General features: G+C 37.5%; 1 protein-coding gene across 2 annotated transcripts in view; it reads right to left on the bottom strand.

The window, feature by feature from the left end:
- Window positions 1-12,405, bottom strand: part of SGCD (sarcoglycan delta) — a 936,024-nt gene that overhangs the window by 378,121 nt on the left and 545,498 nt on the right. The window contains exon 1 of one of the 2 annotated variants that reach the window (XM_036096205.2): window positions 950-1,182. The exons of the other annotated variant lie outside the window; for it this stretch is intronic. The gene's annotated coding sequence lies outside the window, so the exon portion shown is untranslated. Of the gene's footprint in view, window positions 1-949; window positions 1,183-12,405 lie in introns of those variants that run through there. 2 annotated transcript variants of the gene reach the window in all.

The following is a 12,405-nucleotide window of genomic DNA, read 5'->3' as shown; positions in this document are numbered from 1 at the left end:
TAAATGCTAAGCATAGAAGCATAGAATAAGGCAGAGCTTTGGTGGGGGGAGGGGCGGAGGTAAAAATCCATATTGCATAATAGTTGATATGCATGAGAAAGGATTATTTAAAATTTGGGGTTTTTTTAAGCACTCTTTCTAGTAAGGTGTAAAATAAAATCAAGCGATTAACGAACTAAAATTCACACCATTATATCTCTATCTTTTAACAATGATTTTGAATAAACTACTCTTTTCTGCTACTCTTTAGTTGTCTGTATTTCCAAAATACAGAAGTATTTCCTTGGAGTAAAACTGCCAGTTACTTTTCAACTCAGAACTAAGTTGGAAATTATTATAGAAACAGAATTACAAATGTTGATCCAGCATATTTCTAGGCAAACATATCACTGGGCTCCTTAATGACAGCAAAAATCCCATATAATAATAAAAGATGCCAAGAATTCATACACACATATCTGCTCCCACACTCTGAAAGTGTAATCCAAAATAGAAACTTCAAACTCTGATTCCTTCCTAAAATGCAGGTTATTTTCTGCTTAAAAAAAAAAAAAAGTCCCTCTCAAAACTCTCACGAAGCAAAGAACACAGACAGTTTCATCTAAAATTATCTGTCCTGCCAATGAAGTGTCCTTCCATGCAGATAAGTTATGGAAGGTTGGAGTGGGGTGACCATACGAGAATTCACATACTTTTCCCTCTCACATTTGTGTTGCTAGCTACATCTTAACTTTCAAAAGTGTCTCTGCCCTGCTGAAAATCGGATCTTGAAGAGGGCTGGGGGAGAAAAATGATTCTAATTCCACAGCGAATGTTTAAGTGATAGAGTTCTAACTTGTACACGTATATATACACACACACACCACCCCCGAAAACTCAGCGTGCCTGCAAACCAACAGCAGGCTGAGAAAGAGAAGCGTGGAAATGCAAGAACTTAACAGCGCCCTACCTCCCTTGTGTGCTTCCCAAAGCGGCTGATGAAAATCGCCCAGCGTCCCCGAGCGCGCAGAGGCTCTGAAGAAGGCGGCCGCTCAGCCCGCCGAGTGTGAGCAGGCCCAGCCTGTGTTCAGAAGCTGCCCCAGTCAGACTTTCCAACTGCAGAACTGCAGCCAAGTCCCTGCCCATGCCTGAAGAATTTCCTGAACAGCATTCCCGTTCTTTTTCTGACTGCTTTGAAACTGTACTCTGTCTGTACTTCAATACAGCTTTGTCAGGCGAACTCCGAGCCACTGGGCTGTCTCCAGCTATCAATGGGAAACACATGTGTCAAGCACAGACTTGCTCCCAGCAGCAGTGCCCATGGCGGCTGCCGGGCTCATAGTCACAACCACAAAGGAGAGTGCTTCTAGAACCAATGCTGAACGTTCGGCCATTCTCCAGGTTCTGCTCTGTGGCGCTAGATGCTGGAGACGAGTCTTCTCCCTTTGCTCAACACTGCTCCTTTTTACCTTCTCCCCCTCACAGTCCCAGGTTCACCCCGGTGAGCCCACTGAGTTCTTGCCAGCCCTGATAATGAGCCCTATTACAGCTGAGAGAGGTGAATTCTAATTTAATCTCCCTACCTGCCATTGCCTCAGTCATTGCTCACAATTTCAACTGCTGGAGGGGGAACCATATTTTTAGCATTTCTACATCGGTTCAGTCCTTCAGAGTTGTCCCCTCATCCTCATAGGTGCATCTATTGTTGCTGCAACTAAAAACAATGCAATTATTTTTAGGCACTTTTGTTGCTTTCCGCTCTGTAACTGTGCTGGTCCAGAAATGTAACATTTCGTATGCTCTTGAGATGTGTGATGGTTAGAGAAAATAGAAAGGAGAAAACAATGTACCTATAATCAGAGTATGTCCTAATTCTGTGCGCCTGTGATTGTTTCTGGATGACATTCCATCAAGATGTCTTGTGTACATTCTGCGGGATTTTGTGGTCTACCTTTGACATTTCCTCTTACCATGAAACAAGAGGAAGTCTTTAAAGATACAAAGAGGGCATCCCGCTTCTCCCACACTGAAAACCCCTCATATTAAGAGTCAAAGCTAAGTTGTCAAGGTAACATTGTAGAAAAGAGATGATTTATAGAAAGCCTCATTTGTTTTAAAGTGGGGTTTTTTTTTTTTTTGGTATTAATATTTTACCTCCTAAAAACACACCCATTAGCAACTTATTTTAAAGAACTGGCTTGCCAGATTTTAAAAAGTGTCATGTGTTCCCAAGGGGCTGTCATAAATGATAGGATTTGGTGGAGTCTTGAGTTTCGCATCAAATTGCAATGGGCACTTACAGCAGGATTAGATTTTTGCCTTGGGAAGCAGTGTGTATGTGTGTGTATGGGGGAGGGGAGCATGTGCACCTCTAAGGTCAGGATGCAATTATAGAATCAGAGAACTTTAGAGTTGGAAGGAACCCCAGAGACCACCCAACCCAAATTGTTTCTACCTTTCATTTTACAGAGGGAAATGGAGGCCCAGACAGATGAGATGACTCATCTGGAGTTGCAAAGAGAGTTAATGCTGGAGCTGAGGTTAGAAAATGGGATTGTGGCTAATTTTCCATGTGCGTTCTCTATCCCAGCATCAGGTGGAAAAGGCGATGCCATGTGACCTTCACAGCAGTCGGCTTGTCATCAGTTGGCCTGGGTCTAATCTTAACTCTGCCTCTCTGACTGGCTGTGAATTTTGGCCAGCTTGCTCAACCCCTGTGGACCTCAGTTTTCTCATCTGTAAAATGGAGACAATGATATACTCTACCTTATGGAATTGTTGAGGATTTGGTGAGATAACCCACCTAAAGTGGCCTATAAATTACATAAAATATTAGACACACACACACACACTGGAATATATTATTACATATATTACTATGTTTAGTTTTCTCTCAATGGAACAAAAATCAGACCCTTTCTCTTAAAAGGCAAAAACTGTACTCTCACATCTAGTTTGAGTTCCTAAAATAAACCATTTGATTGACTACTTAAGTTTTCTGCCACTTTACCTTTATCTAATAGGGGTCTATCACCTTAAACACAGGCAAGTGTCCTAATGCCTGTGGGGACATTAAGTCAACCATACAGCTACTTTTCACTTATCCTGGAAACCTAACACTGAAGTCTTTCCTCAAGATTAACTCACAGGAAAGGAAAACAGTGAGACCAAATCTGCAGTCAGTTACAGTGGGCTGAACAAAGTGCCATTTGCAGAGAACTGGACTTTCTTTTCAAACCTTAAGAGCTCAAGATTAACACTCTAAAGATAGGAGACCATCAGCAATTACAATCCCCTCTTTGGTAACTGCAACATCCTAAATTAACAACAACAACAACAACAACAACAACACACATACACCATAAACTGACGAAGAAATCTTATTGAAGAAAACAGCTGCAGTAAATTCTAAAGAATGAGGTTTCTACCTGGGGTTCCAGAGCCTTTGTCTTAAAGCCAATAGTAGCAAGTGGTTAATGAACCACTAGCTACTTATTAATCATGTTTGGTGTGCCAAACTACTTTTGCAGGAACAAAATAGGAGGAGAGGTTAATTTGGAGTGGTTTACAACTGTTTTAGGAATCAATTAAACAAACAAACATAAAGCAACTGGAAAAAACAAGCTCAGACTTAACACAAAGGCCGAACAATGGTGATGTGATTCGAAAGATGCTTCCCGAATAATTCCGCCAAATATTTGCTACATGGCTCATTTCAGTATGGGTATTTGGAGAAAGATCAATTGTAACCCAGCCTCATTACTACAGCTCAAAAATCTTGAAAAGTTACTTAACTCTTCCAATGTTAAGAAACATCATCCAAAACTTGAAAATAAGGCCAAAAGATAATCATGTTCTTTCAAAGTTTTATGTGGCAGTTCTGTAACATACACTCTCAAGAATTACCTAAGGGACACAGGAAACAACAGATGTTGGTGAGGATGCCGAGAAAGGGGATCCCTCTTACACTGCTGGTGGGAATGCAAGCTGGACAGCCACTATGGAAAACAGTATGGAGGTCACTCAAAAAATTAAAAATATAACTACCCTATGACCCAGCAATTGCACCACTAGGCATATACCCAAAGGATATAAAAATACAGATTTGAAGGGGCACATGCACCCCGATATTTATAGCAGCATTATCAATAATAGCCAAACTATGGAAAGAGCCCTAGTGTCCATCAACTGATGAATGGATAGGGAAGATGTGCTGTGTGTGTGTACACACACACACACACACACACAAACACACACAGGAATATTATTCAGCCATCAAAAATAATGAAATCTTTCCATTTGCAGTGATGTGGATGGAGCTAGAGTATATTGTGCTGAGAGGAATCAGAGAAAGACAAATACCATATGATTTCACTCATGTGGAATTTAGGAAACAAAACAGATGAACATGTGGGAAGGGAAAAGAAAAGAGAAGGAAAGAGTGGGAGGCAAACAATAAGAGGTTCTTAACAACAGAGAACAGAGTTGAGGGAGGGAGGTGGATGGGGGATGGGATAAATGGGTGACTGGTTTTAAGAAGGGCACTTGTTATGATGAACATTAGGTGTTATTATACAAGTGATGAATCACTAAATTCTACTCCTGAAACCAAGAAAAAAAAAAAAAAGAAAATAAATTACCTAACGAACTGTGCTTTGTTCACCTCACTATTCACTACTAAATAAAGGTCCCAAATTTAGTGAAGTTGCATTACCTTGAAGGCTTCTGTCTATTAAAGATATAAATTTCTTCTTTCCAGTAGAAAAAATAATCCCAAGTGTGATGGTTTATTGCCCTATAAAACATTAATCAGTTTTTTATCCGATCTAGTAATCTTGTACTAGCATTTTTTTTTTTTAATGCACCTCTAAACAAAGAGCTCTTCAGCTGTTCTTGGAACCAATCTTACCATCATACTGACACCTCATTAATTAATGAGTCACATTAATTTTTTTTACATGTTTTTACTTTATATTTGTAGAAGTCATGTTTTTAACTTCTAAAAATTTAGTTTGATATGGTTTCACTTTCCTCATCTGCATGATGCGTGTCATAAATCTCACGTGAGATAATGCATAATAAAGCACCTAAGGTGGATGGCACATGGTAAATGCTCAAACTATGTAAGCGTCACTATTAATACTATAATATTTGGTTTTCCGTTTTGTCAGAGACTCTAGAGATCAGTAGACCAGATCACTCGACAGTCTTCTTCCTATTACATCTTTCAATTCTTGCCCTGAGATTCTACAGCCATTTCTGCTGGAATCCTTCCACAGATGTTGACCTCCTCGCTTTTCAGAGATTTCTACTTTTAATGTTCTAAAATTAATAGCTGAAATGTATCTCCCTGTAACACATACAGATTCTAAAGCCGCTAACCAAAAAGGTCAGTTTAAAATTCTGATCTTAAGGATCCTATGAGCAAGAAAACTCCATTCTCATCTGGAACAAAACCTCCACGAGGACAAGGATTCTTGTCTGCTCCATCTCCTGCCAACGTTTCCACTGTCTAAGACTGGGAAGTAGTTGGGCCTCATATTTACCCTACGAATAAATAACAGCCTTTGACTTACTTGAAAACAGAGGTCCTAAATCATCCTTCGTAAAGTACAATTTCAACGTAACTGGTGCCACTGGATCATTTCTGTTCATTACGGTTCAGGTTCCTTTTATCATCTTCTAGGAATGTTTCAGTTTGGCTAATTTCCTCTTAAAATTTGATTCTGAGAGGTGAACAAACTTTTCAGGTGTGCTGGGTCTAATTTGGGAGCAGAGATACAACTCTCTCTTTCAGGAAGTATGTTTCCATTAACGCAATTCACAATTAGGTTTGGGGGGGGGCGGCGATAACCTTGAGTCATACTGAGAAGCCAGCTCACAGAACCTCTTTATCACAGATGCTCTTACATCTCCTACCTGGTTTACATCTGTGATTCTCAAGCCTAGCTTTATGTTAGAATCATCTGGAGGGAGCTTTTAAAATGACCAGAGCCAGGGGCCCACACCAGAGACTTCGGTTCTTCTGGAATGGGACAGGAAGCTGGTAATCCAGGTGATTCTAATACCAGCCAGATTTAACATCACGAAGTTGTAGTGATAACTTTTAAAACATAAACCTAATTGTGTCACTCTGTGAACTGAACTCCTTAAATGTCTTTCTTACCATTGCCTGAAAGGTAAAGACAGCAACTGTCACCATGACTTGAAAGTCTTGGCTTCCTCTGGTCCCTTGTCTGTGTCCTCTGTCTCATCTGCTGCTGTTCTCTCTTCTTCAAAGAGATCATGTATCTTTCCACCTGAGAATCTTTTACAAAGCTGTTTTCTCCTTCTGGAAAGATTTTTCCTGGAAGTTACTCTCACTCATGTTTTCAGCTCTTTAACTCCTATTCAACCTTTAAATTTATACTCCATTATCATTTGTTCTGGGATTCAGTTATCCCTGAATACCCAGAACCAACAGCCCCCCTTACACAGGCCCAAAGAACAGTACTTATCATAGATGTGATTACCCATTTATTTGTATTTTTATTTGATTCATGTCAAAATGTCCTGATAGAAAATGATTATTTTCCATGAGGGCAGAAACTGCTTACTCTCTATTGTGTCCGAGTTCCTTCCACTGTGCCTAGCTCATAGGAAGGGCACAATAGGTATTTTTAAGTAAGTGAATGCAGGATTGTTTGTTTGTTTGTTTGCTTAACCCAAGTGCAAGAACATGCATATAACTCCATTTTCTTTGCCTTGAGTTTTCAGACTTCATTTAATCTTTCTGACATGTTAAGATATTGTCTTGTACTCAGGATAGTGACTTCTCTTATACAATGTAAATAACTCCCCCAAACTAACAAACCCTTTACATGTGTATCTACAAGACTTTGTGAGAAGTTATCAAGATAGGCTCCTAGCAAAGACCCTTAGGTCTGAGGTACAATGTAGGATGGCTATGATTATAGGGGAGAGTGTTTGTTATGTCACTTACTTGGGAGGGCAGACTAACCTGAGATGCTACTGTGGGGTCAGTAAGAGGCATAAAGTAGTTATGGCACAAATCTGAAAAGAGGCATTCACCAGGAAACTTTTGGTTACAGCAGTCAGAACTTATTCAAATTGGCTTCAGGAAAAAAGTGTGTGTGTTTCAGGGTGGGGGGGTCCTAAATCATGTAACTATTACCCCAAGTGATGGATCTTAAGGTGGGATGGAGTACAGCAGTTAAAATACAATCAAGGCTCTATCTCCCTCTCCTTCTCTAGGCTTCTCTTGGTTTCATTCTCAGTTTTGCTCCCTCTGTTGGGTAGTAAGATGTTCACAAGGGGTCCCAGGCTCACTTCCACAGGAAAAATAAAAGATCTTTTCCAGAAAAGGATTCTAAGCTTGAGCTGTATGCTTATCCCTGAACAAATCTCTATGACTGGGGGATGAGGTTCTCAAGTTGGCCAAATTTGGCCCGTGACAGTTCTGGAGACTAAAAGGAAGGAATCAGCCCCATCTGCACCACAGGAACTGAATAGACTAACAAGGGAATTGAGACAAAGTGAAGGCAGACAAAAGTCCCATGTGCACTATGGATGATAGGGCACCAAGACATTCATAATCTTGCCCAGGGAAAGTTCTTTAAAAAGTATTACGAGGCATTATTTAATTAAAGGAATAGAAAAGTATGTACTATATACAAGCCAAAAACAGTTGAATTTGAGTTAAACTAATAGCAGGTAATTACGAGAGTATATAATGCCAGCCGTTCATTTCACACATCATACCTGATGCAAAATGACACTTACCCAGCTCTGGCTCTTCAGAACAGAACAAATCCAACCATGCTTTTCACTGGACAAAGGGAAAATTATCTGATTGATTTTGAAGAGACTTTTTCTGTGGAGGAAGTCTGGCTCAGTGACAAATTGGTGACCCACAGTTTTGAGACTATCTCCACTGGCCAGACACAGTGTCTAAGCTGAAGTCATTTTCTGCTTTAGAAATTCACATATATGCATGGTACAAAATGAAGGATTCTCAAGCTACGTCAGTACTTTGAGAAGGAATTGACATACTTGATAATTAATGTCTAGTAATAAAACACACTGTAAATATATCTTTTTAAGAGAAATTAATTAAATATGGTAAAGCAAATACTGGTATAATTACACAAGATGGTTCCATGCATTCTTTTCTTTTCAACACAAAACACTGATCAGTTCTTCCAAAATTCTTTCTGGTCTATAATTTCTCATTGTATTACAGGCTTGCTGAAAGTAAAAGTCTGGAAATATCACATTTTTATTTGGAAATAAAATTTATTGATCAATAAAAATGGGCCAGACTTCATGATAGGCACTCCATGCTAGGCAGAAATAAATAAGGCCTGTAGTTGAAAAATGTTAGCACTTCTCATCTTTATTTTTATAGTCCCATCAGTGCTCAGTGATACAAAATATAACTGTTCAATGCAGGAATTCCAAGCTAATTATAAGCTCCCTGAATGAGGAGTACTGCTTGAAATCAAGGGCCAAGCCTTAAAATTCAACACCAAATTCCAGCAATTGTACACCAGAAAAATGAAAAGTTGCCAACAAGAGAAAGTGCAATGTTATAGATTTCAAATTATTTGATCTTTAGAAGGAATTCATTTACATATGTGAAAGACACATAGTTGGGCAAACCCACAGCTAGCATAGTGTCTGGCATATAACAGTTGCTTAATAAATGTTTATTATTTTACTAATAATGAACATTGCTGGTTATAAATAAGATTCTGACACTGCCAAGAAAAAGTTGAGGGAGTTTATCACCACTAAATCTGCCTTACAAGAAATAATAATCAGAGTTGAGGTAGAAACAGAAGGATGCTAACTAACAACATGACAAATGAAAGTACAAAAATCACTGATAAAGGTAAATATATAGTCAAAGTCAGAATACTCTAATACTATAATGGTGGCACATAAATCTCTCCTAATGCTAGTTTCAAAGTTAAAAGATAAAAGCACTGAAATCAGCTATAGCTAAATAATTTGTTAATGGATGAACAATATAAAAATGTCAAGTATGACATCAAAAGCATAAAATGGGGGGAGAAGTAAAAGCATAAAGTGATTTTGTATGCAATGAAAGTTAAGGAGTTATCAGCTTAAAACAGACTGTTATAACTATAAGATGTTTTATATAAGCTTTGTGGTAAAGAGAAAAAACCTCTACTAGATACACAAAAGATAAAAAGGAATCAAAGCATACTAACACACACACACACACACAAATCACAAAAGGAGACAGTAAGAACAAAGGAACTACAAAAGTTTCAGAAAACAACATGGCAATAGTAAGTCCTTATCTATCAATAATCACTTTAAATGTACATGAATTAAAATTCTCTAATAAGGATTCACAGAGTGACTGAATAGACAGAAAAGACAAGATGCAGCAATGTGCTGCCTCCAAGAGACTCAGTTTAGGTTTAAGGATACACTTACATGGACAGTGAAGGGATTAAAAAAAGATATTCATGTAAATGGCAACCAAAAGACATCAGGAGTGGTTATGGTCTTATCAGACAAAATCGATTTTTAGTCAAAATCTGTTACAGGAGACAAAGTCACTATATAATAATAAAGAGGTCTATTAATTATCAGGGTATAACAACTGTAAACATATATGCACCCAACACTGGAACATCTAAATACAGAAAGCTAGTATTAACAGAACTGATGAGAGAAATAGACAGCAATACAATAATAGTAGGAGACCTTCAATACCACACTTACAAAATGAATAGATTATCCAGACAGAAAATCAATAAGGAAACAGTGGTTTTGAATACGTTATAAGCCAAATGGACCCAGCAAACATATACAGAACATTTCAGCCAGCAGCAGAATATGAGTTCTTTTCATGTGTACATGAAACATTTTCCAGGATATATCATATGTCGGGCCATAAAACTAGTCTTAACAAATTTAAGAAGACTGAACTCATATCAAGTGTCTCTTCTGACCACAATGGTATCAAATTTGAAATCAATCTAACAGGCAGGTGCCTGGGTGGCTCAGTCGGTTAAGCATCCAATGCTTGATTTTGGCTCAGGTCATGATCTCAGAGTTGTGAGATCACGCCCTGGGCCAGGCTCAGTGCTCAGTGTGGAGCCTACTTAAGATTCTCTCTCTCCCCCTCTACCTCTGCCCCTCCCCCCACTCAGACGCTATCTTAAAAAAAATCAGTAACAGAACAAAAGCTGAAAAACTCAAAAATATGTAGAAATTAAACAACACACTGCTGAGGAACCAATCCGTCAAAGAAGAATTCAAAAGGAAAAACAAAAAAGTATCTTGAGGCAAACAAAAATGGAAACACAACATACTAAAATTTATGGGATATAGCAAAGGTGTTCTAAGAGGAAAATTTATAGTGCTAAATATCTACATTAGGGGGGAAAATCTCAAACAACCTAACTTTACACATAAAGGGACTAGAAAAAGAACAAACTAAGCCCAAAGTTAACAAAGGAAAGAAATAATAAAGATTAGAACACATATAAGTGAAAAACCAGAAGAACAACAGAAAAGAATGAAACTAAGAGGTTTTTTTTAAGATAAAACTGAGAAACCTTTAGCTTGACTAACATAGATAAAAAGAGGACTCAAATAAAATGATAGATCAAAGAGGAGATATTAGAATTAATCTTATAGAAATACAAAGAAACTATTATGACAAAGCATGCACAAATAAATTGGACAACCTTGAAGAAATGGATAAATTCCTAGAAACCTATGACCTACCAAGAATGAATCATAAAGAAAAAATCCGAACAGAGTAATTATTAGTAAGGAGAATGAAATAGTAGTCAAAACCTCTAACAATAGAAAGCCCAGGATCAGATGGTTTCATGGGTGAATTCTACCAAAAATTAAAAAAAAAAAAATCTTTCTCAAACTCTTCCAAAAAATTAAAGGAAGAGGAAGCACTTCCAAATTTATTTAACTTGGCCAGAATTACCCTCAAACCAAAGGCAGATTTAAGGTCACTCTAAGCAAAGAAACTTACAGACCAATATCCTTGATAAACACAGATGCAAAAAAATTATCAATAAAATATTAGCAAACTAAACTTAAGAGCACATTAAAAGGACCATACACTATGATCAAGTGGGTTTATCCCTGGGATGCAAGAATGGTTCACCATAGTAAACTAATGAATGTGATACACCCCATTAACACAATAAAGGATAAAAATCATACGATCATCTTAATAAATACAGAAAAAGCATTTGATGAAAATTCAGTATGTTTTCATGATAAAAACTCAACAAATTAAGTAAAAGCAATATACATCCACATAATAAAGGCCATATATGACAAGCCTATAGCCAACATCATACACAACAGTGAAAAACTGAAAGCTTTCCATTTAAAATTAGGAATAAGACAAGGGTGACTAACCAGAGGGAAGGAGGTGAAAGGATGGGCAAAATGGGTGAAGGGGAGTATGAGATACAGGTTTTCAGTTATGGAATAAAGAAGTCATGGGAATAAAAAGGTACAGCATAGGGAAAACAGTTAATGGTATTATAATAGCATTGAATGATGACACATTGTAGATACACTTGTTTTGAGCAGAGCATCATGTATTGATGCTGGATCACTGTGTTTTATACCTGAAACTAATGTAACATCATGAATAAATCAATCAGAGGGCTCCCCTTCAAAAAAAAAAGACAAGGGTGTCCACTCATAATAGACATACTACTTAAAGTCATAGCCACAGCAATTAGGCAAGAAAAAGAAATACAAGTCACCCAAATTGGAAAGGAAGAAGTTGAACTGTCTTGTTGAAGATGACATGATCTTATGTATATGGTTTTCTAACCCTAAAGATTGCAACAAAAAATTGTTAAAATTCAGTGAAGTTGCAGTATACAAAATTGATACACAAAAATCAGTTGTATTTATATACACTACCAATAAACGATCAAAAATTAAGACAATAATCCCATTTACACTATCATCAAAAATAATAAAATGCTTAGAAACAAATTTAACCAAGGAAATGAAAGATGTGTACACTAAAAAATATGAAACACTGATGAAAGAAACTGAAGACGACAAAAATAAATGGAAAGATCCAGGTTTATAGTGTGGAAAAATTAATGTTGTTAAATGTTGTCCATACTGCCCAAAGCAATCAACTGATTCAATGCAATCCCAGCAAAATTCCAATGATATCTTTTTACAGAAATAGAACAATACTAAAATTTGTACAGAACTACGAAAGACCCTGAAAAACCAAAGCATTGTGAGACAGGAGGACAAAGATGGAGGTATCACACTTCCTGATTCCAAACTATATTATAGAGTTATAGTAATCAAAACAGTATGTAACTGGAATAAAAACAGATACACAGGGGCACCTGGGTGGCTCAGATGGTTAAGTGTCTG

Source organism: Halichoerus grypus, chromosome 2, assembly GCF_964656455.1.
Source record: "Halichoerus grypus chromosome 2, mHalGry1.hap1.1, whole genome shotgun sequence".
NCBI lineage: Eukaryota > Metazoa > Chordata > Mammalia > Carnivora > Phocidae > Halichoerus > Halichoerus grypus.
This window is presented reverse-complemented; position numbering and strand designations above follow the sequence as displayed.